Here is a 25,067-nt window from a genome sequence, read left to right as displayed (position 1 = left end):
GTAAAATTAAATAATTGCTGGCAGACAGCTGCACTGCTTTTTTTTTTTTTTTTTTCTAAATGGGGAAAAGGTTAAGAATGCTGAAAGTTGACCCCCAAACTCTCTTGTCTTGTAAAGTTTCTGCTGAAAAGTTTGCTATTAATGAAATGGGATTCCCTATGTACATGATGTAATCTTTTTCAGTAGCTGCCTTCAAGATTTTTTTTAATTTTAGCATTGACCTTGGGCCATCTAGTGAATACATGCCTTGGTGAGATTCATTTTGTATAGCATCCTCCAGGTGTTCTCTGGATTTCCTGTATCTGGATGTCTATCTCTCTGGTAACATGAGGAAAATTTTCTTAAATTATTCCCTCAAATATGTCTTCTAGGTTGTTTTCTTTTTCTCTGTCTCTCTCAGGAATACCAATCATTAGTAGGTTTGGTCATTTTACATAATCTCTTATTTCTTAAAGACATTGTTCATTTTTCAAAATGCTTTTTGTATTTACTTTTATCTGAATGGGTTAGTTCAAAAGATTGGTCTTCAAGCTCTGAAATTCTTTCTTCTGCTTGGTGCAGTCTACTGTTGAAGCTTTCAATTGTGTTTTGAAATTCCTTAAGTGAGTTTTTCAGTTTCAGAAGCTCTGACTGATTTATTTTAAAGATGTTTATCTCTTCCTTCATTTCCTGGATTGCTTTAGAGGTTTCTTTGTGTTGAATTTCAACCTTGTTCTTGGATATCATTGAGCTTCCTTTCAATACATGCTTTGAATTCTTTATCTGTCATTTCTGATTTTTTCATTTTGGTTAGGGACCATTGCTAGAGAGCTGGTGTGGTTCTTTGGTGGTGTCACTGCATTCGGATTCTTCATGGTGACAGAATATTTGACATTGTTTTCTTCTCTTCTGGAGACATTGGCACTTCTAATTTTTGTAATTATTCTCATGCGGGTATTTTTTTTTCTTTTTCTCTCTTTCCCTATAATATTATTGTCTTTTTCTACTTTCCTTTTGCCTTTCCCCCACTCCCTAGGGGGTGTGACTGTAAAGGATGCTGGTTTGGTTCTTTTGGCTTTGCTTCTATAGGTCTAAGCACTTCAGTTGGCAGGTTTTTTTTTTTTTTTTTTTTTTTTTTTGGGTTGTGAAGTTTGACCTACAGGTCAGTAGATGGAGCTTATGGGTAAAATCCAATTGTGACTAACATGGCTGGATGTACACTTGATCCTTGATTGCTGGGAGAAGCTTTTTGTTGCTTCAGGCAGTGGACTTAGTTCATGGTGTCCAAGTGATCTGAAATCCCCGCTTATCCCCAGGAAGGAGCACAAGGCAAGCTGGGCCAGGCTGGCTTGGGCAGGTCCACCTACAGGTCCACCAATGGCAGACACAAGCACCTTCACTGAGGGAGAATCTATTAGGTGGCCACCAACACCAAGAGTGTGTCTAGGCATGGAACTAATACCTTGGCCCCAGGTTCTCAACATGGGGATGGCAGGCAGTCTAAACTCCTAATCCAGGAGAGTGGCCACTCTAGACTCCTAGAGATCTGCCTGAGCATGGAGCAGAGAGGAGCCGCCTGTACAAGGATATCTGCACAGGAAGGATGCGGCAGCTCACACACTGCTGTTCCAAGAGAGCAGGTACTCCAAATGTCTAAATATCTGCCTGGGTGCGAAGTGGAGAGCATGCCCCTGAACTAAAGTCTCTGCATATCAGGGGTAGGGTGATTCAGGCTGCTGAACCAAGAAAGCAGATGCTTTAAATGCCTAGAGATCTGCTTGGGCCTGAAATGAAGAGGGACCCCTTGCACCACGATCTCTGCACAGGAATGGTGGCACAGCTTAGGCTGCCAGTTCAGGCAAGTAGATGCTTTGAATGCCTGGGTGTTAAGTGGAGGGGGGCCCCATACACCATGATCTATGAACAGGAAAGATGGGGCAGTTCAGGCTGCTGATCTAGATAAGTAAGTGCTCCAAATGTCTGGAGATCTGCTTGGGCATGGAGCAAAGAGGTCCCTGCTGCACTTTGGCCTATGCCTAGGAAAGGCTGGGTGACTCAGGCTGTTAGTCCATGTGAGTGGATAATCCAAATGGCTGGAGATCTGCCTATGTGTGGTGTGGAAAGGGCCACATTGCACCACAATGTTTGCACAGGAAGGGTTGGGCAGGTCAGGCTGTTTATCCAGGTGAGGGGTGCTCTGAATACTTAAAGATTCACTTTGGGGTGGAACAGAGAGGGCCTCCACTGCCCCACAATATATGTCTATGAAGGGTTGGGTGGCTCAGGCTGCTGGTCCATGCAAGCAGGTACTCCAGAAGTTTGGATTTCTGTCTGGGGTTGGAGTAGAGAGGGCCTTCTTGCAACATGATCTCAGGGGAGCAGGGTGGAGCACCCAGCAATGACACATGCAGACCAGTTCTAGGTCACCAAGCTGGACTTGGCTGCAGGTCTCATTTTCTAGGAGAAACTGCCTTAGCAGTTCTCTTTCTGCCCTAACCCTGTGATAGGGGAGAGAATGATCCCAATGCCTACTGTTGAGGCACTTCCACAGTTCTGGCTGTGGAAGCCCCTACACTGCTCCAGAGCAGGCACTCCAATCTCCGGCTCAAGACTAAAGTGCCTACATAGCCAAACTGCCAGGTCACTAAAGACTGACTGACTTTGTATGTGCCCAGATTAAAAATGGCCTCTGGGTCTTGGTCCCAGGTCTGGGAAAATGCCTGCAGGTTTTCCTGATTTCTTCCCTTCTCAGAATCTCCAAGCCTCTCCCCAAGTTAGCTCCATTGCTTGGGAGAAAGAAAGTGTTCTCCCTTGCTCTGTGACTCACCTCTATCCCTCTGCGACTGACTTTTCCACTGGGGTTGCTCAGATCCCCACTGAAGAGGTGAGTTGCAGAGGGAGGCTCTCTGCCTCTCTCATGTACTGGAGCTTCACTGACTTGTATCAGCCAGATACAGCACAGGAGCTCTTTGCTCACATTCTCCTCCCCAGAATCAGGGGATGTCCTTTACAATTGCAGTGGATTCTCCTTTTCCTTCTAGAATTACAGTTCACAAAGTTGACTTTCATTCACTATCTTGCTGTTTCCAAGTAGCTGAAGCATGCTAAAAGCCTCTAATCCACCATCTTGGAAACAAAACAACAAAACAAAAACAAACAAACAAACAAAAAAAACCCTTAGTTCCCATTAAAAGCAGAAATTATTCCATTCAACCAGAGAAGAAAAATCAATCATCAATGATTTCATCTTTCTTGTACTGATGTCTAGTCACTTCCTAAATGTGCATGATTGGACCTCAACAGCAGTAGCAATTCCATTCTCACTTTACAGTTTCCATTTTCTAGTATGGAAAGGTGATCTTTGGCCTAGATTATTATAATGCAAGTGTCAATTGCTTCCTAACATGGCTCTCTAATTCCAAGGTATTTGTATTTTCTAACCTAAAACAATGTTTGAACATTTTTATTTCTCTATTTTGACAAAGTAATATACTATGTAATGTATTAGTTCGTTTTCAAGCTGCTGATAAAGACATACCCAAGACTTGGAAGAAAAGGTGGTTTAATTTGACTTATAGATCCACATGGCTGGGTAGGTCTCATAATCATGGTGAAGGGCAAAAGGCACTTCTTACATGGTGGCAACAAGAGAGAATGAGGAAAAAGCAAAAGTGGAAACCCCTGATAAGCCCATCAGATCTTGTGAGACTTATTCACTATCACAATAGCATGGGAAAGACCAGCTCCCAAGATTCAATTACCTCCCACTGGGTCCCTCCCACAAGACATGGGAATTCCAAGAGACACAATTCTAGTTGAGATTTGGTGGGGACATAGTCAAACCATATCATTCCCCCTGGCCCCTCCAAATCTCATGTCCTCACATTTCAAAATCAAGCATGCCTTCCCAATAGTTCCCCAGTCTTAACTCATTTCAGCAGTAACCCAAAAGTCCACATTCCAAAGTCTCATCTGAGACAAGGCAAGTCCCTTCTGCCTATGAGCTTGTAAAATCAAAAGCAAGCTAGTTACTTCCTAGATACAATGCAGATAAAGGTATTGGGTAAATACAGCCATTCCAAATGGGAGACATTGGCCAAAACAAAGGGATTACATGGCCCATGCAAGTCCAAAATCCAGCAGAGCAGTCAAACTTTAAAGCTCCAAAATGATCTCCTTTGACTCCAGGTCTCACATCTAGGTTACACTGATGCAAGAGGTGGGTTCCCATGGTCTTGGGCAGATCCACCCCTGTGGCTTTGCTGGGTACAGCCTCCCTCCCGGCTGCTTTCATGGGCTAGCATTGAGTGTCTGCAGCTTTTCCAGATGCACAGTTCAAGCTGTCAGTGGATCTACCATTCTGGGGTCTGGAGGATGGTGTCCCTCTTCTCACAGCTCTACTGAGTGGTGCCCCAGCAGGGACTCCGTGTGGGGACTATGACCACACATTTCCCTTCTGCAGAGCCCTAGCAGAAATCCTCCATGAGGGCCACAACCCTGCAGCAAACTTTTTCTTGGGCATCCAGGCATTCCCATACATCTTCTGAAATCTAAGCAAGTTTCCAAATCTCAATTATTGACTTCTGTCTACCTGCAGGCTCAACACCATGTGGAAGCTGCCAAGCCTTGTGGCTTCCACCCTTTGAAGCCACAGCCTGAGCTCTACATTGGCCCCTTTCAGCCACAGCTGGAGTGGCTCAAAAACAGGGCACCAAATCCCTAGGCTGCAGGGTCTGGCCAATAAAACCACTTTTTCCTCCTGGACCTCCAGGCCTGTGATGGAAGGGGCTGCTGTGAAGGTCTCTGACATGGCCTGGAGACATTTTCCCCATGGTCTTGGGAATAAACATTAGGCTCTTTGCTGCTTATGCAAATTTCTGCAGCCAGCTTGAATTTCTTCCCAGAAAATGGGTTTTTCTTTTCTATCGCATAGTCAGGCTGCTAATTTTCTGAACTTTTATGCTCTGTTTCCCTTTTAAAACTCAATGTTTTTAACAGCACCCAAGTCACCTCTTGAATATTTTGCTGCTTAGAAATTTCTTCCACCAGATACCGTAAATCATCTCCTTCAAGTTCAAAGTTCCACAAATCTGTAGGGCAGGGCCAAAATGCTGCAAGGCTCTTTGCGAAAACATAACAAGATTCATCTTTGCTCCAGTTCCCAAAAAGTTCCTCATCTCCATCTGAGACCACCTCAGCCTGGATTTTATTGTCTGTATTGCTATCAACATTTTGGGTAAAGCCATTCAACAAGTCTCTAGGAAGTTTCACACTATCCCACATTTTCCTGTCTTCTTCTGAGCCCTCCAAACTGTTCCAACTCCTGCCTGTTACCCAGGTCCAAAGTCACTTCCACATTTTTGGGTATATTTTCAGCAACACCCCACTCTACTGGAACCAATTTACTGTATTAGTTGTTTTTCATGCTGTTAATAAAGACATACCCGAGACTGGGAAGAAAAGGTTGTTTAATTTGACTTACAATTCCACATGGCCAGGGAGGTCTCATAATCATGGCAGAGGGTGAAAGGCAGTTCTTACATGGCAGCCTCAAGGGAGAATTAGGAAGAGGCAAAAGCAGAAACCCTTGATAAACCCATCAGCTCTCATGAGACTTATTTGCTATCACTAGAATAGCAAGGGAAAGACTAGCCCCCATGATTCAATTATCTCCCCCCTAGGTCCCTCCCACAAGACATAGGAATTCTAGGAGATACAATTCAAGTTGAGATTTGGTGGGGACACAGCCAAACCGTATCATGTAACTTCCCATTAACAAAACCCTCAAAAAACAGAAAACTTCAACTATCCATCCCTCCTTGAATGTAAGCTCACCCTGATATTCTAAGACATACCAGCATTGACCACTTTTTCTAAGTTTACTTACCATTATTTGCCTTCAACTATTATATGTTCATGTTAAACTGTCCTCAGGTATTCCTGTTTTCATGGTTTATATTGTTATTCTTTCAGCCTGCAAACATGGTCATCATATTCCATGTTTATATTTTCTATTTTTTAAACTCAGTTTTGATGCTTTATCTTTTAATAAAATTTCTCTTCCTTGTTTATTTGGAGATTCTTTCCTCCTCATCTTATGCATACAGCAAATGACTTTTCCTCTACTTTTTAATCACCATATTGCATTTTTCTATTTTTTTAATTACCTTTTATCTTCCCTACTGTATTGACAGCTTGTTGAGGGCAGGAAAAACTCATTATTCATTGCCTTGCACAGCATAGATTCTCAATAAATAATGGCTTTATTGAAGCTAAGTAGATCTATATGATATTCACAATGTTTATATTCTCAGAAAGTTTCTCAAGCAGATGATAGTTGCTATAGAAATCCAGAAAATGTAGAGAGAGAATATTTTGATGTTCAGTATTATCATAACCATACCCCTTCCACCCAGAGTCAGTGAAAAGGAAGCCCAGAATCCAAAGCTTCTATTCCCCAATCTGCACACAGTATTCACATCACCCAAACAAAGAGCATAATATCTCAAAGCATCAGCTTTCTCCTCTGAAAATAAAGATAATATTGTCTACTATGTGTACTGTAGTCACCATATTTATTCCCAGGATATTTGTCAAAATTTAAACCATATGGGATAGCATCCAGCAGCAACTTACATACTTTAAAACACTGTACAAATGGAAATCTTTAAGGAAACTGGCAGATAACAAATACTCATCTCCTCTAACTTATAATTTCATCATTGCCAACCAATGTCCTATAAATAAATTTTTCTCGTGATGCTAACCATAGAGGTCAATATCAGTTTCCCATATCTTTTTTTCCTCCCATTTTATTGGTACCTTCCATGTCATTGGTAGTGTTTCATGTATCAAAAAACTTGAGAGTTCATTAAATTAGCATTTTAAAAATGAGACTAAGTGGGAAATTATTTTATTTAAAATCAGTGTGCTCACTTAATAGTCATTATTTTTTCCTAATCAGTGTGAGCTGAAAACACTACCCAGAAGCCACTGGATGTCAATCACTAAAGCATGAATTTTATTTGAAGCTGTGTTTTTAACCAGAATATAATTTTTATATATTTTTTTAAATTTAGCTATGAACAAAGTGGAACTAATAAACAGAAAGAAAAAATGAAAAAATTAGATAATTAAAAACAATAAAACAAAATGAATACCACTTTTTTATTCAAATAATGTCATTCTTTATTTAACATTTAGGGTACTCACTCTCAAAAAGGCAAAACAGGCTGGGCGTGGTGGTTCATGCCTGTAATCCCAGCACTTTGGGAGGCCAAAGCAGGTGGATCACCTGAGGTCAGGAGTTTGAGACCAGCCTGCGCAACACAGTAAAACCCAGTCTCTACTAAAAATACAAAAATTAGCTGGGCCTGGTGGCGGGCATCTGCACTCCCCGTTACTCTGGGATGCTGAGGCAGGAGAATCACTTGAACCCAGGAGGTGGAGGTTGCAGTGAGCTGAGATAGCGCCACTACACTCCAGCCAAAAAAAAAAAAAAAAATGAAAAACATCAATACCTTAAGATGAATCATATCTGAGGGAAAGGCAGAGGTGGCCTTTTAAGGGAAGTCAGTCTATATGGAAAGTCTGGTTGCGGAAACCTTGTCCAACACCCTTTCCTGAAGTTTCATCCATCTAGTTGCAGGAAGCTCTTTATGTTTTCTTCATTTCCTACATGCAAGCAACGAGGCTCTTTTTCTTCTTCTTCTCCTTCTTTTAGTTTTGAATTTGGACAAGATTTTCCAAATTTTTCAAAGTTAAAAAAAGTTTTTAAAAGTAAAAAAAAAATTTAAACTAAAAAAACTCTAGTAAAACACATACTAATAGTATTTTGCTTACTCTAAAAGCAAAATACTATTTTTGGAATTGTCATTAATATTGTTACATATTCCCAGTTCTTGAATCCTATCTTTACATGAAAATAGTCTTCTCCCTCCCTCTTTCTTGTGTCTTTGAGGGATCTCTTATGCTCGCAATTTTTGCCCACCTACTCTTACAAGTAAAGGGATTAAATAGAAAACACCATCCAGCCAGCACAGAGATGTTATTTATAACAATACCTTTAATGAAGAGAGTCGTGTGCATTTTCATTTTATCCTCTCAATAATACTGCAAGGAATGTATATGGAATATGCATTATTATCCTCTGGCAAAGAGTTTAATAATTCCCTGCCACAAATTTCAATTAGTAGGCAGAAAATAAGTAGAAAAAAGAACAAAGTAAATACATATATATTAGTATATATACATTTATATATAGTATTTCTACACACACACACACACACACACACACACACTCAAATATATCACTCACTGGGTCAGCTCTTCTATCACTTAGTGACTTCCTCATAGAAGCCAACCTTTATAAATTCCTTTAAGTTTGTCTTTGCCACAAAAAGAATCTCCTAAACTTAGTAGGTCCAAAATGTGTATTTGTTGAGTCATACTTTTGCTTCTTTGAGAGTAATTTTTTTCATTAAGAATTTCTTATTTGAATGAATTGGTCAAAAATTGTTTGGTCTAAATATGTAACAAGATTTACCCCTACTAATGTCCTGTGACTTCATACAAATATATCTTGATTGTTAAGTTTAAGCTTATGTGTAAGGCAATGTCAGGGGCACCAGAATGGCCCTGTTACTCAAGCTGTATTTCCTGCATTTCACACTGTTGCTAAATGACACCAATCAAAATGGCATTTTTTAAACCTGCAACCTATTTTATTCATGTATTCATTAATTTAAATACGTTTTTGATTGTTTCTATCATCAAAGAATGGAGGCTGGAGGCAAAGGACCCTGGACACATGCAATGGGACAGTGAGTGTAGATGTGAAAGGACAGAAAGAACAGCCATTATATCAGTAAAGCCTCTGTCCAGAAAGTAGAAAATCCTCTTGGTAATTTCAACATCTTGGCATTTACAATGTGACTCAATACTGACCAATAAGACATGATAAAAATTCTAAAGGGGCTTCTGAAGAAAATCTTGTCTGCTACCTCCACCCCTGTATGAGAGAGAGACAGAAAATGAGAGAGAGAGAGAGATGCAAAAGGATGTCCCCAGCACTCTTCAGCTTTCTTTCTTACTTGGACATCATTTTCTCTAACTATGTTAGGAAATGCTGCTGCCAACATGGAGCCATGAATAGAGGTAGAGAGATGCAAGAGACCCTGGCATCACTGAGACCTTGAACATGCCCTGAACAGTCTACCTGCAGCTATCTCTGGTGATGTGAGAAAAATACATTATTTGTAACTAAGCCACTTTTATAGTAAGGAATTCTGTTATTGTCACCAAACATATCCCAACTCTTTTAAAGATAAACTGAGTAATATATAACCTAGTCCTTTAAAATTATTTTGATTCATTTTGTTGTCAAATAAAAGTTAAAGAAATATCTTCCTTTCTCTCTTCTCTCCTGGTATATATAATATGTAATGTAATAAATATTATATAAATTTATATATGTAATATATATAAGACACACTCAACTCATTTTTGTTTTGCAAATACTCTGTTAGCCATTGCATTAGAAGCTGGAGATAATAAAGGAGAGGAGGAAAATGATGAAGATGATGATGATAAGAGAAAATGCAAGCAGGCATAAAATGGGTAGGGACTTGATAGAGTATAGATATTTAGACAAAAAAATTCCAAAGATATTAATTCCAGAAACTTAGCAGAGAACAGCACATACTTATCTTCCTAGAATGGGAACCACCATTACCAAGCCCACCTCTACTTACTGGATTTCCTATCAGCATCTTACATTTCTTAAACATAAGCAGACAGTCAAGAATCAAGATGCAGCAGAGGAAAGCTTAAATATCAAAGGCAGAGCCTAAGTAAACACAAAAAGAAAAAACCCAAAGGCACAAACAGTTTATAAGAAAATAATGACAGAAAATTACCAATATTGTACCTATGAAAAATGATCAAGAGGGTACAGAGAAGATCATTATGAACCACATTTAAAGAGTTTATGAGAATTCAAAATATAACAGGAGAAACGAAAAACTTTTGAGAATTTTTGCAAGGTAAAGTTAAAGAAATCTAGAAAGCTGAGTGTAGAGGCACAAAAAGGTAAATATTAGACTTAAAAAAAAACCCAAAAGGCAAAAACCACCAAATATTCTATTGTAGGAGATCGAGCATTAGAATGCAAGAAAATTCATAAAAACAAAGATCAGCAAATGAAATTGTAAGAAAAAAAAAAAAAGCAAGAAAATTAATTCAAGGAATGTCTAAGATCTGAAGGTCATGAATTTTCAGACTGAAAGAGATCAGTGAATGCTCACACCAATGGGTGGATATCAACATAAGTCAAGATAGTCATCATGACATCTTATAGCACTTGGTTCAAAGAAAATCAAATTCTTGGCTTTCAGAGATGGAGGAAATCACACTTAAAGATAAGAAATAGTAATGATTCTGATGTTCATATGCAACACTCAAAGCTAGAAATTTAACAAACCTTCAAATATCCAAAGGAAAAGTCATACTTGCAGACAAAGACTCTAATAATTAATCTGTTGTGCATTCTTCTTCAGAAGGCTGTTAGGGTATGTGCTCGACCAAAAAGAGGGAATAAATCAAGGAAGAAAACAAAAACACCAAATAGAGGAAAGGGGAGATTTTTAAATGAGCATAGAATTGAAGGGTCTCACTTGGATTTCCAAGAAGGCCAAAGCCAAAAGGGTGACCCTTGAGATGCCTGGAAAAGACCCAATGCAGTCAGCACACAAGTTTGGGATGGATTTTTTTTTTTTTTTCAAAAAGGAGAAACTGATCACAATTCCAGTGTGGTAGAGCATATTAGGAAAAGATCTAGATAACTGAAGAGGAGTCTGACATAAGTATGCAAACAATAAACAAGAAAATAAGAAAACGTTGCACAGGGTTAGAAAGGTATCATGCATATTGCATGCCTCAGTGGTGAGTGATGGTTACATGTTCATAATAAAAACAATGAACATTTTCTAATCCAAAATTGTACGATTATTATAGTGGGAGGTGTGGAAGAGGAAAGGGCATGTGTGATAACTGGGGCGGTTCCAGCATCCATAGTGGAAACTTAACAGATTGATTTGAATTGGGAAGAACGGGGAAGAGAGACAGAGAGAGAAATAGTGAGACAGAGACAGAGAGAGAAAGATACACACAGAGAGATACACAGAGTGACATAATTACATGTTTTGCAAATACAGGAGAATACACCAAAACAATCTAAAAGAAGGGGTTTCCTGTAAGGGATGAGACATGGAGAAGGAGAAGCAGTGCCAACTCTGTTCTGAACAAGCCTTGAGGTATCATTCATCACTTGAAATTATTTGTACAAATAGTTTTAATATAAATAGAAAATATAAAATATTGTATTTAAATTATATTTTAAAAGGTAAAAAAAAAACAGATACTGACTCTCATCGCACCTGAGAATATAATCGCTTTTCAGTGAAAGGAAAAGTTATGTTTTTACATAAAAATAAAAGAAAAATATGGAGGCATAAGAAAAAAATCTTTAGAAGAAATTTTTAGAACATTTTTTTTAGGGGATAAACCCTTATATTCATTCCATCATGGAGCTGTATTTCTTATCTCTTGAATTTTTCATGGCCATCCAGTGCTGAAAAGTAATTGAGGTATTAATGGAGCTTCAGTCTTACAACTTGTGCAGCACAAACAGGCCAACATGTGAGCCAGTGAAAGATGTTCCCTGGACACTCAGCTTGAGAAAATGATTGAAAAAGAATCTGAATGAGAATTCCAGAAAGTACAATGCAATAGAGAAAGTATTATGTATTTTCTTTCAGGGAAATGGTCATTTCCCTCCAGAAATATTTCTCTTTCTTTCTCTTTCTCTCTCTGCTTTCATTCCTCTCTTTCTTCCTTTCCCATTCTGTGTCTGTCTCTTTTCTTTCTCTCTGCTCCCTCCACCCAATATATACAAAGTATTTGAGTCTCTGGTATGCTTAAGTTGGTAAATTGTTGAGCTCAGCAAAACTGTGTTAAGAAGTGTTGAAATATTTATCCCCAAATTGGTTCAGCTTGTAAGCAATAAGAGCAGATGAACGGTTCCTGGAATGTGTAGTACATCATTACAGGGCTTACCCATGCATCATTTATTGCTGGTAGATTCTTTATACTGTACTTTCATGAAGACTGAAAGAGGTATTGAAGGAGAAATCCACCAAATAGTACTTCCAGACAGACAGAATGTCCCTGCCAGGGGATAGACAAAGGCCTAAGGACACAGGACTCTATCATTTATATTTTTACTTCTGCACTTAAAGTGAGCAGTTTTATAAAGATGTTAAAAGTCCAAACAAGCCTTTTTACTAGCACTTTCTGCACCCCATTATTTCATCAGTAATGTTCAGTGTGTTCTACTTGTTCTGTTAAGGTGTTGTCTCTTTAATTTCTAGGTATTTTAGAATAAGACTCATGTGGAATAAGAATATAATTGGTTTAGAAAATTTAAAACTATAATCTTTTGCCTGAAGTTGAATTTAAATGTGGTATTCCAAGTAAAACATCATGGCCCCCAATGAAAAATAAAATAAAATTGATGCTGCTGACATATTGCAAATGTTTGAGATTTCCCACATGTGGGGAAGGGAGATGGATAGGAATGTGTGGGAGGAAAGGTGAACTATAAAAGATTAATAACATAAGGCAACAAACACCTCTGAGATCCTGTCTTTAATTAACATTTATTAACATGAATATAATTAGTAATGGAATGTGTAATGAAAAGAGCATAACATCAGCAAAGACAAGACCAAATATTCATCTTTGATTTCTCTCGTACTATCATTAAGATCTTCAGAAAATAATTTTTTTGTGCATTTTTGTTACCTAATCTTTAAAATAACAATAAATCTGTGCAAGAATTATACTCAGTAGAAAAGTAGAAATGCTGATATGGTTTGGTTGTGTCACCAGCCAAATCATCTTGAACTGTAATCTCCATAATCCCCACATGTCTAGGGAGGTGACGGGATCATGGGGGCAGTTCCCCCCTGCTGTTCTCATGATAATGAGTTCTCAGGAGATCTGATGGTTTTCTAAGGGGCTCTTCCCCCTTCACTACTCACTCTTCTCTTTCCTGCTGCCATGTGAAAAAGGGCCTTGCTTCCACTTTGCCTTCTGCCATGATTGTCAGTTTCCTGATGCATTCCCAGCCATGTTGAACTGTGAGTCAGTTAAACCTCTTTCCTTTGTAAATTACCCAGTCTAGGACAGTTCTTTATAGCAGCGTGAAAATAGACCAATATATATGCAATATCCACATTTAGAAACTATGACATAATCCATAAATATTAGTTACTATTAATGTATTTTCTTCCAGAAGGGGAAATGAAGAAAGTAAGTTTAAAGCATTGTCTGTGACTGGCAGTAGCAAAAGAAAGAAAGTTGATGGAGCCTTCCAAAGAAAAGAGACAGGCCACCAGTTTCAAATTCAAAGGCAGCAGCTAGAATGTTACTAAAGATCAATATTGAAAGATTCACAAATTTATCTGTGATCATCCTTAGATTCCTTCTGTTTTTCAAAGGGCTAAATGGGTGTCTTTCTAAGATGTGATAGATATCTAGAGACCAGAGGAAGAGTCACCAAGTAAAAGGAGAGCAATATAGAGGACAAAACATGTTATCTGAATTTAGGAGACTCTCTCAAGATTTTGACAGTAATTAAGAGTCAGGTACTGTTTGTGGTGACTCATCTATTAAGATGCCAATTGCTAAGAAAATGAGGACTAAGTCTCAACCAGTGATTAGGACTACATTTCAGAAGCCCATTCCTGTGGAATAGAAATTAGGGCAAGATTTCTGGAACTGGTGGTCAATTATTATCTGTGGAAGAAGTCTAGACAGAAAAACTGAGATAACATGAACAAAAGTTGGGTAAAGTGGCTATGAGGTTCAGGTGACGGAGATGGTGAGGAGTGAGGAAATCTATGAATGGAGGGATTCTCTACACCAGGGTTGTGCTTTGATATTATCAATACTTGAGCCCACCAGTAGCTGATGCTGTACTTACTGGTGTCCTGCAACAGTGGGAAAGTTCAAGTAACAATGGCAATTAAAAATACAGGGAAAGAAAGGGAAATTTTAAAGGAAATTCGTGCCTGAATTTGTATGATAAAAGGGCAGTGATATTGAACCATTTTTCAGGAAATCTGGGCATGTGTATGTTTGATCATCTAGCTAGGTCTCCATGTGTTCCTACTAACAAAACAATAACTGTTGTTTACCCTATTTTTTCTGAATAGACCAAGTTTCCTGTTTGAGTACATTAGTAATTGTGAGGAAATGGACATAAGCTAAAAACTAAAATTCTAATTCCACCTTTTTCAGCCTAATCTATTTTAAAGAAAGATTTGTGATAACAAATAGGTTTCACCAACATGAAATGACTCTTTCATATTTCTCTCGATAATTATTTCAACACAGGAAACTTTACATTTAGATTTTTTCAGTAAACAAGGGTGGCCTACCTCAAGAATTTTGGTAGTTTTTTTCATAAGTAAGTTTTATGTAAATTCCTTTTATAACACACACACACATGCTAATTTGCAAGTGAGTGTGTGAAACTTTAATATTTTATTTATATGTAAGTTTAAGGCAGACAACATACCCTGAATGCTAAAGTTTAAAAAAAAACTGCAATTAATTTCACATTAGCATTAGTGATGTGCATTAAAACCAGAAAAAAAGTTTAGGAAACACACATTTTAAAGTAGGGTGGGCAACAGTTTTATGTTGTTTTTCATTTTAGATGTGTTTTTAAAAATTCGTTGTGAAGAATGTGTTTGCATCTCTAATGGTTTCTTTGGCATTCTCCATAATTGAATCATTCTCTAATTACGGATCAATAAGCAAATAATAATAGAAATTGAATATTTGGATAAATTAATCTAGTTCATTAAAATAGACCAGTCATTTCCATCAAAATAGTCAATCTGGAAGCCCTTAAATAAGTGCATTATAGAAAGTAAGCTTTCTTATTCAAATCAGAAGACCATCATGTATCCTTTATTGTTAAAACCTGGATTTTTCTTTTTTCCTTCAGGTGGTTTCTCCATAGGCTGGGTAAATTAGATCATTGATCACATATATCTAAGCCACAGTCACTATTTATGCAATCAATGAACTTGAATTTAAACTGATAGACAAGATTTTTTTTTAATACAGAGTACACAATAATTGACATTCAATAACTGGCCAGAAATGAAATTATAAATCACATTTTTTTACCTTATCAAAAGAGAGTCTATTTTACAGGAGCTTGTTGTATAACGGGTTTGATTATTTTTATTCTTCATTTTGTGGTATTCATTGACTGTTGGAGTGTAAAGCATGCAAAACTTTAATCATATTTTAGTGTGACTTGTTATTTATGTTATATTAAACTAACACAAAGAACTACAGTTCACACTGATGCTTTAAGATTACAAGGTTCAAATTCTAGAGGGCTGAATTTAGTGTTTATGTGATTTAACTACACATAAATATTCAGTACAAATGTAGAAGAAATAAAGTCAATACAGTAAATGATTTCTACTTAACTTGCATATTAGAAACAAAATTTCTGAAAAGCCAGTTTTATTCTAGACCCAGATAGTAGCTACTGATATGATGATAATTAGGCTATAATAATATCTACAATTTTAACACATCAGAACATGGTGATATAAGTAAACTGGATAGAGACCATTTAATTTTAATTTTGTTTTTTTGAATTAGTGAAACAAAATACATATTTGGGGATATTTCTTCCAGTTTTATTTTCACCTTCCACCTTCCTCATATAATCACTTAGAGGCAATGGAGCTCAAACATATGATAATTGGTGCCTGCTTAATTGTTCTGTTAGAATCTTTTTCAATAGTATAACTACTTATCTTACAATTGAACGACATAAACTCTTAGAATCTATATAATTCATTTTAATCTCACAGCCACAGATTTTATGTAGAATGGCATTTTTGAATCTTCAATAGTTTAGAATTTCATAAGGTTCAATTCAAATGAGAAACAAAAATAACTACAAATTCAAGGTTTTGGAAATGGCTTTGAATATATTTGGATTTTATCTAAAATGACTTTTTAGAGCATAAGCAGAAGAAAACAGACATGTTTGCATACACAGTTACTTAACATCTGCTCTGATCCTTCATCCCCTATATGAATTCCTCGGTTTCACCTCATGGTCATGCGGTAGCAATTCTAAATATTTTTCTCTACCCTAAGAATAAAAATATTTTAAATTTTTCTCTCCTTCAGATTATAAAAGAATGTTCTCTAAAATGTAAATATGAAGAATTTATGTTCCCAGAAGGCAAACTCATGCCAGCATTATGAGTTCATCATCATTAGCAGAAAAACTAGATTGGTATATGTGACTATATCATCTTTCATGTATATACTTACAGGGTTAATGACTTTAATACTAGGAAAAGTATGAAAATTGCCCAAAAGAGAAAATTAATTTTTTAACTGATAAAATATAGATAGATAAGAAAAGTGGTCAAAGGAAAAATAGAAAAAAATCATGTAAGGAAGACCGTATCAATGTAGTCTTAGGAGAATATGATTTATAGAATTGTCTCTTGTGCCTCAACTCCACAGAGGTACTCTGAAAAATAAATTTGTGCCTACATGACTATACACATATCTACATAATGGAATATGAAGTCAATTAATTTTTAATATTCTAACATGGTTTTAAACAGTTAAACTATGCTTACCTAAGGTCACAACTTTAGTTTGTTTCTAGGTACTAAATAAAAGCAATAACTAACAGCTATACTCCAAGATTACTTTTGGATATTGAAGAGTGGGAAAGTGGAAAGTAGAGGTAATATGTCTCCATTTATTTACTGTATACTGTAAACCAATTATTTTGTTTTTTTTTTTTTGTTTTTTTTTTTGCTAATAAGCTATTGCTGGTCACTAGATATGATAGATTCCCGTATATTCCACAGTGGCCAGGTCTATGCAAACCTACCCCGAAGTCCAAGGAAACTGAGGGGCCAGAAAAAGAGGCTGACATACTCAGTTTCTTATAAATAAACCTTTAATAGGGACTTACAAACAGAGGCCATGTCTGTGTCTAGAACTGCAATGAGACAAGATGGTGGATCCCCATGATCTCCATGCCGATACCCCCAGACCCTGGGTTTATATATAATAGAGAAAGGGTGATTCAGAAGGGATGTGTAAGACAACTGAAATATGATAACATCAAGACTGCCCTAACCTAAGGGCAGGATTTATGGTAAATATGTGCTCTTACATAAAGAACAACAGATAAACTGGAAATCTTAGAGGCCGTCTCAGAACTGGGCTTCTCAGAAGTCAACATGGTGGATTAGCATCTGAGAGGGAGTTGTCTTGGCTTCCATGCTGTGAGTGTGTTATGAAAACTAGGGTATGTTCTACCTTGAGGGCTTCATTACATACCTCCCTTAGGAACCTACAGAAAGAGGGGGACTGCATCTGTATGTCTGAAGTTCTTCAGTTATAGGTATAGGACAATGGGAGGCTATTGAAGTTCTGCAAGCAGCATTAAAAAATATAAAACATTAACGTATCACTAACTAATCTTGAAGATGAAACTTTTCTGTTAATAATGTACAGTCCTGGGTGAGTAGTGGTAAAAATTCATTCATCTATGAGGATAATTAGAATATTAAAGTCCACAGTTAGAACTTGGCATTTTGTAAATACAGTCAAAGAGATGTTTACCACGAGAACCCGGGGTTTGAAATATATTCCTCCACTAATCTTAAAGTACTGTACAAGAAAGGAGGTAAGATATACCACCTCTTGGACAAAGACATGTCTTATGGAAAGTAAACTTGGAAAAGATAAAACAATGAAATCATCCTACATGGTCTAGTTCAGCCTTTGCAAAAGCAGACAGGTGAGAAAAAATCTATTCCAAAGAATTTATGATAAGTAAAGTATTAATAAAAACTACAAATGAATTAAATAAAACTACTGTTAAGAAAATAAATAGGTAACATCATGTCTGAAAAAAAAGAGAGTGCCTTATTCATACCTTTAGTAGTTTGAAATATTAGACATCAAACATTAAATGAAATGATAACAATAAATAGCATCTTTATTATTTTAACCTTGCATATCTGTTGCTAATACATTTATATAATATATATACACATATATATGTGTATATATAGTATATATGTGTGTATATATATAGTGTGTATATATGTGTGTGTGTGTATATATATAATATATATATATCACTGAGGGTCTATTTTATTCTATTTAGTGTGATACTAATCTATAATATTGATTATAAAAATTGTGTTTTGGCTGGGCTTGGTGGCTCATGCCTGTAATCCCAGCACTTTGGGAGGCCGAGGTGGGCAGATCACGAGGTCAAGAGATCGAGACCATCCTGGCCAACATAGTGAAACCCTGTCTCTACTAAAAATACAAAAAATTAGCTGGGCATAGTGGTGGGCACCTGTAGTCCCAGTTACTTGGGAGGCTGAGGCAGGAGAATCGCTTGAACCTGGGAGGCGGGGGTTGCAGTGAGCCGAGATCATGCCACTGCACTCCAGCCTGGTGAATGAGCGAGACTCCGTCTCAATAAAACCAAACAAACAAACAAACTGTATTTTACCACCTTGGCCTAAAAACAGTGCTACCACCTTCTTTTTTCCTTCTTGGAGTTCCCAATTACATAGTTAAAAATAAACCAGACCAAATTTGCCTGCTCAGTTCCTTTAGCTTAGTAGTTCTCAAAGTGTTACCTCTGAAAAAGTAGTGTCAGCACCACTTAAGAACTCATGAGAAATGCTAATTTTCATCTCCACCTGACACCTACTGAATCAGAAACCCCAGGATAGAATCCAGGAACAAGACCCCTGAGCAATTCTGATGCAGTGTGATCTATTCTGATAGTGTGAGAATTGCTGTTGCAGGTCAGTATCACAGGTGCTTAACTGTCAAAACTAAAATGGCTCCTTCACTTTCCAGTGAATTGCCAACGCCATTGTGTGAAAGTCTCAAACCGCTAGACACCTCTTTCCTTCCTCAACATTCTGTTCAAATCTTTTCTGCTCATTGCTTCACACTAATTCTGAAAAATGCAACCACACTACTCTATTTATGCCAATTTGTATAAATTATTCACATTTAAATATGTGGCCCATGGAGACATATATTAGTTTAGTACTGAGTGCTCATCCTTGAATGGTAGACTTTTTATTTCTTTAACTTTTATTTTAAGTTCAGGGTACATGTGCAGTATGTGCAGGTGTGTTACATAGGTCAACATGTACCACGGTGGTTTGCTGCACAGATCATCCCATCACCTAGGTATTAAGCCCAGCATCCTTTGGCTATTTTTCCTGATGCTGTCATTCCCCACATCCCCCAACCCCAACAGGCCCTAGTGTGTGTTGTTACCCCTCATGTTTCATGTGTTCTCATCATTCAGCTCCCACTTATAAGTGAGAACATGCAGTGTTTGGTTTTCTATTCCTGCATTAGTTTTCTGAGGATAGTGGCTTCCAGCTCCATCCATGTCCCTGCAAAGGACATGATCTCATTTCTTTTATGGCTGCATAGAATTCCATGGGGGGTATATGTACCACATTTTCTTTATCCAGTCTATCACTGATGGACATTTGGGTTGATTCCATGTCTTTGCTATTGTCAACACTGCTGCAATGAACATATGCATGCATGTATCTTTATAATAGAATGTTTTTTATTCCTTTGGGTGTATACCCAGTAATGAGATTATTGGGTCAAATGTTATTTCTGCCTCTATATCTTTGAGGAATTGCCACATTGTCTTCTACAATGGCTGAATTAATTTACATTCCCACCTAAACCATTTCTTTTTCTCTGCAACCTCATCAGCATCTGTCGTTTTTTGACTTTTTAATAATTGCCATTCTGACTGGCTTGAGATGGTCTCTCATTGTGGTTTTGATTTGCATTTTTCTAATAATCAGTGATATTGAGCTTTTTTTCATATGTTTGTTAGCCGCACGTATGTTTTCTGAGAAGTGTCTGTTCATGTCTTTTACCCACTTTTTTTTTCTTGTAAATTTGTTTCAGTTCCTTGTAGATTCTGGATATTAGACCTTTGTCTGATAGATTGCAAAAATTTTCTCTCAGTCTGTAGGTTGCTTGTTCACTCTGATGATAGTTTCTTTTGCTGTGCAGAAGCTCTTTAATTAGATCCAATTTGTCAATTTTTCCTTTTGTTGCAATTGTTTTTGGCATTTTTATCATGAAATCTTTGCAGACAACAATGTCCTGAATAGTATTGCCCAGATTTTCTTCTAGGGTTTTTATGGTTTTGCATTTTATATTTATGTTTTTAACCCATTTTGAGTTAATTTTTATATAAGGTGTAAGGAATGGGTTCACTTTCAAAATTCTGTATATAGCTAGCGAGTTCTCCCAGCACCATCTATTAATTAGGGAATTCTTTTTCCCCATTGCTTGTTTTTGTTAGGTTTGCAATGGTAGACTTTTTAACATCGTTACATGTTTCAATTATTCTGTAATTATATTATGGGTCAGATGTACATAACCTACTCAGTCATACATACTACTTGTTGTCAGTTCATGACACATATAAATATAAGGAAATGTTTTTCAAATTGAATAATTCAGTAATACATCAAGGAATTTAAGAAAAATGTGATGTGTCATCTTAGAAACTATTAAACCTAAAATTTTGAAGGAGACTGAGGAGGCACTATAGTTAAAATATAGCAGACACAAATGTATACTGTCAAGGATGTCAAAGTTTTTATAAATTTTTGAGGAAAATATAACCTTTTCTAGAAATATCAGAACAGAACTCTGGGTTTAAACTCTTCTCTTTCAACAAGTGTAGTTAAATTTTTGAGGAAAATATAAGCCTTTCTAGAAATATCGGAACAGAGCTGTGGGTTTAGACTCTTCTCTCTCATCAAGTGTAATTAAATGGAAAAGTCATTAGAAGTCCTCATGGGGCTGACTAGATGTTCTTCAAGGCCTCTTTTAATTCAGGCCATAGAATTTTCATTTTACAGAAGCTTTAACTTTGTTGAATGGCTAGAAGGGGCTTAAGAGAAAAGATGTCATAAAGAATTTAACACTTAGGAACAGGAGTTGAGAGTGAGACTTCACTGAAATATCTCTTTCAGTGGAGTACAGTAAGATCGATATTGTGTGCTCTGTTCCCACAGAGGAAGTACTTTATAGAGATCTCGGAAGACTCCTCTGAGGAGGAAGGCATGGAAATACTTCTATCAATTTTTCTTTGAAATTTATTTTGTAAAGTGTGGTAAATCAAAGCAGAAAACAATGCAATGAATTTTCAAACAAAAAACCAAAATGAGGAGAAAAAAGAAAGCAAATAGATCCCAAGCTCCCCTCTGCTGTTGACCCAAATAGTTCACCTTTTCTAAAATGTAGGTAGTACTCTGTGGCTGATTACTTTGATGGTCATTCTTGACAAGGATAGCTTAGTGATAAGCCATGGTTTCTCTGAATAGCAAGAGGTGCTCAGAATTACAGCTGCTGGCTGTCTCTCTTTTAAACAGCTATAATTCAACCTGGAAACTAGGTGCTAATAAATAGGCATCTAATTTTCAATCAGCTAATGAGCTAGTAACTTGTTTTATTTGCCTTGAAATGAACTGAGTGTGAACAATTAGGGCCAAGGTGTGACCTGTCCCAGGACCTTAAAAAATATATAAAGCAAGACTTAGAGACTTAGAATGATTCTATAGCTCTGTTGCTGAGTATTTTTATACTTAGAGACTGAGAAAAGGTTCAGGAACTCCTGTATATGGTAAAAAAGGACTACTCAGAAAGCATTTAATTAAAGGTGGCTTTTCTGTTTTCTATTACTGCAGTAACAAATTACCACAATTTGAGCCACAATAGAGGCTCAAAAAACACATTTATTATCATATAGTTCTGGAGGGTGGAAGTCTAATATAGGTATCAGTGGGCTAACATTAAGATATTGACAGGACTGCATTTCTCTAAGGTTTTAGGGGATCAATTTCTGTGTCTTTTTCAGCTGTTAAGAGTTGCCCACATTCCTTGGCTCATGATTTTTTCCTTGATCCTTAAGGCCTCTCTCTCTCTCTCTCTGTCTCTAATCATTCTTTGAGGTTACATTTCTTCTGACTGTCCTTTTCTGCCTCCGTTTTTAAGGACCTTTGTAATAATATTGGACATATCTGAATAACTCAGGATAATCTCCCCACCACAAGCTCCCTACCCTTATTTACAGCTAGAAAGTCCCTTTAACCATCTAATGTAGCATATTTACAGATTTTGTGAATTAGTATATGGACATCTTTAGGGGATTCCTTGCCTTTTTCAAAGGTATTACAAGTGGATTATATTGCCTCTTAATGTACATTGCCTATATAGTAATTAGAGAAATTTTGGGAAGGCAAGTTTATCAATTATTTCAAGTGCACACATACTTACTGAGCATCTAGTGGGTAGCTGGCATTATAGTTGATGTTGGATATCAAATGATGAATGAAATATGGTCGATGATACCCTGTCTTACCTGGCCTTCTTTTAGAAAGAGACAAACATAACAATATTACATTTTATGATGTATAGTATAAAGATAAATAGCAGAGTGTTCTGATTCATAACAAGAGGTAATTTAGACTTGGGCTTAAAGTAGAGCCTCTGAGGATGTTACGTTTAAACTAGGAAAAATGCTTGTGGTAGGAGCAAAAAATGTGAATTTCCTATATTGATTATCAGCGTTTGTGTCTGAGGAAATGAAAACTAACTCAGATTACTACTGGAGTTGGAGTAGAGAGAGAAAAAGTGGTGGGAGGTAGGATTAATAGGTCATCCTGTTGCAGACCTTGAATTGCATTGTAAATCAAAGAATGACATTGAAGAATTTTAAGAAGGAGGAAGGTAGGAGCTGATTTATTTCCTTAAAAAGTACACTGAAAATGGATAAGAGATACAACCATTAGGAGATAATTTAACTAATCCAGGTGAGAGAAAAATGGGGATTTAGGTAAGCGAGGTATCAGTAGAGATGCAAAGACATAAAGACTTTACTGGTTCGTTTTTGAAAATAGCATGGACAAAATTTAGTGATTTAGAACATAGGGTCAGAGTTTACTCTCAAATGTATGATTTTAACAACTAAGTTGCCAAACATTTAATATACTAAAATAGAGACTTTATTTTCCCATTTATGGATTCTGGATGACCTTAGAGCAAATATTTACAATTTTGAGAAGTCACAGACTGTCTTAGTTTGTCAGGCTGCTATAACGAAATACCAGGCTGGGTAATTTATAAACAACAGACATTTTATGTCTCACAGTTCTGGAAACTGGAAATCCAACATCAAGGCTACAGCAGATTCAGTGTCTGGTGAGGGCTGGCTCCTCAAAGATGGCAGCTTCCTTGTGTCCCGACATAACATAAGATCAAAAGAGATGAAACACTGTGTCCTCACATCCTAGAGGTCCTACCTCTTAATACTATTGCTTTGGGGATTAAGTTTCAGCATTAATCTTGGAAGAGGACAAACATTCAATTCATAGCAGAATTCAAGTTGAAAAATTCATAGAAAACATTTTTGCATACAATTTTGAGGGTTAACAAATCCTCTCAACACTGTTTCACCTACTAGATTAAAAACTGTCTTACGGATCTTCAGCAACTGTACCTCTTTCTCTAAGCTAAACTTTTCATATAAGATATACTTGTTATTTTGTGTTCAAAAATTTATCTTATTAAAACTTACTCCTCTAATTCTATTGTTCATCATCTTAGAACTATGTTGCATCCCAGATAAGCATGCGTCTTTATGTATTTGTGTTTTTAATGACTTTTCCCCTTACACTTTGTCTCTTCCCATGACATTTCTACCCATTCAAAACCTACTTCTAATTGTCCTTCATCCACTAAGCCTTCTTTTAATCCTGTGAGTTAGCATTAAGGATTCCTTTTTTTTTTTGGCTTATTAGGCTGTCTGTGATCCTGGGTGCCTCTCCAAATAGAAGATACGTTCAGTGAGCGCAAGAATGCAGTCTAGCACCTTTGACTCTCCATTATGACCAGCACAAAATAAGCCTTAATAAATACATATTAAATATGATGATCAAATTGATTTCTCACATTTTTCCACAGATGATAGTAGATCTTTCACAGAAATATATGTGTTAAGTAGGATATTCACTTAATAGATTGCAAAGAGTGGTATTCTCTGTTAATAAAGAGACATCATTTAGCTTCAAATATAAATCATTGTAAAGGGGTCTTCAGTGGAGACAGATGATCCCATGGAAGTGTGCCCAGCTGCACTGAGCACTAAGAGCTTGCATCAGGCATCCAGAATCCAAGCAGTTAGCAAACCTGCTTGAAATCATGACAATTTGTCAGTATATACAGTATATTTCAACTTGAATTTAAAGGCTGATGATTAACTTTGAAATTCCCTACAAATTGTCTCATTATATACAGTACCAAGACTAAACTACTAAATTATGTCATGAATGCATAAAATACATGTAGATACTAGTCTTTTTTTTATCATTTATTGCCTTAAAATCCATATAATTTATTATAGAAAGTCAAGATTTATCAAAAGCTTAATGGTGATCCACTTCCACTTAATAAATGGTAAATATATTTTCTCATCCTTATTATTCTCTTAATAACATTCTTTTTAGTTTGCTTTAAGAATATAGTATATAATATATAAACAATACAAAGTATGTATTCATGGACTGCTTATGTTATCAGTAAGGCTTCTGGTCAACAGTAGTCTATTAGTTATAAAGTTTTTGGTGAGAAAAGTTATATGTAGATTTTTGACTCTTCAGGGAATCAGTGCTTCTAAGCCCTGTGTTGTTCAACAGTCAAACATATCTATTTTGTAAGCATACCTAATACACTTCATAAATTTATATTCATTTTTCTTCCACTGGTAAAAACATAGTCTGATTTCTTCAGTATACATTTAATAATGAATAATAAATCTATTAAGGCCTGAGATTAAAAAAAAAACTATGTCACCACCTCTCACTATGTGGATT

The sequence above is a fragment of the Pan paniscus genome, chromosome 15, assembly GCF_029289425.2.
Source record: "Pan paniscus chromosome 15, NHGRI_mPanPan1-v2.0_pri, whole genome shotgun sequence".
Taxonomy (NCBI): Eukaryota; Metazoa; Chordata; class Mammalia; order Primates; family Hominidae; genus Pan; species Pan paniscus.
The sequence above is the reverse complement of the archived record's forward strand: the minus strand, read 5'-3'. Positions refer to the sequence as shown.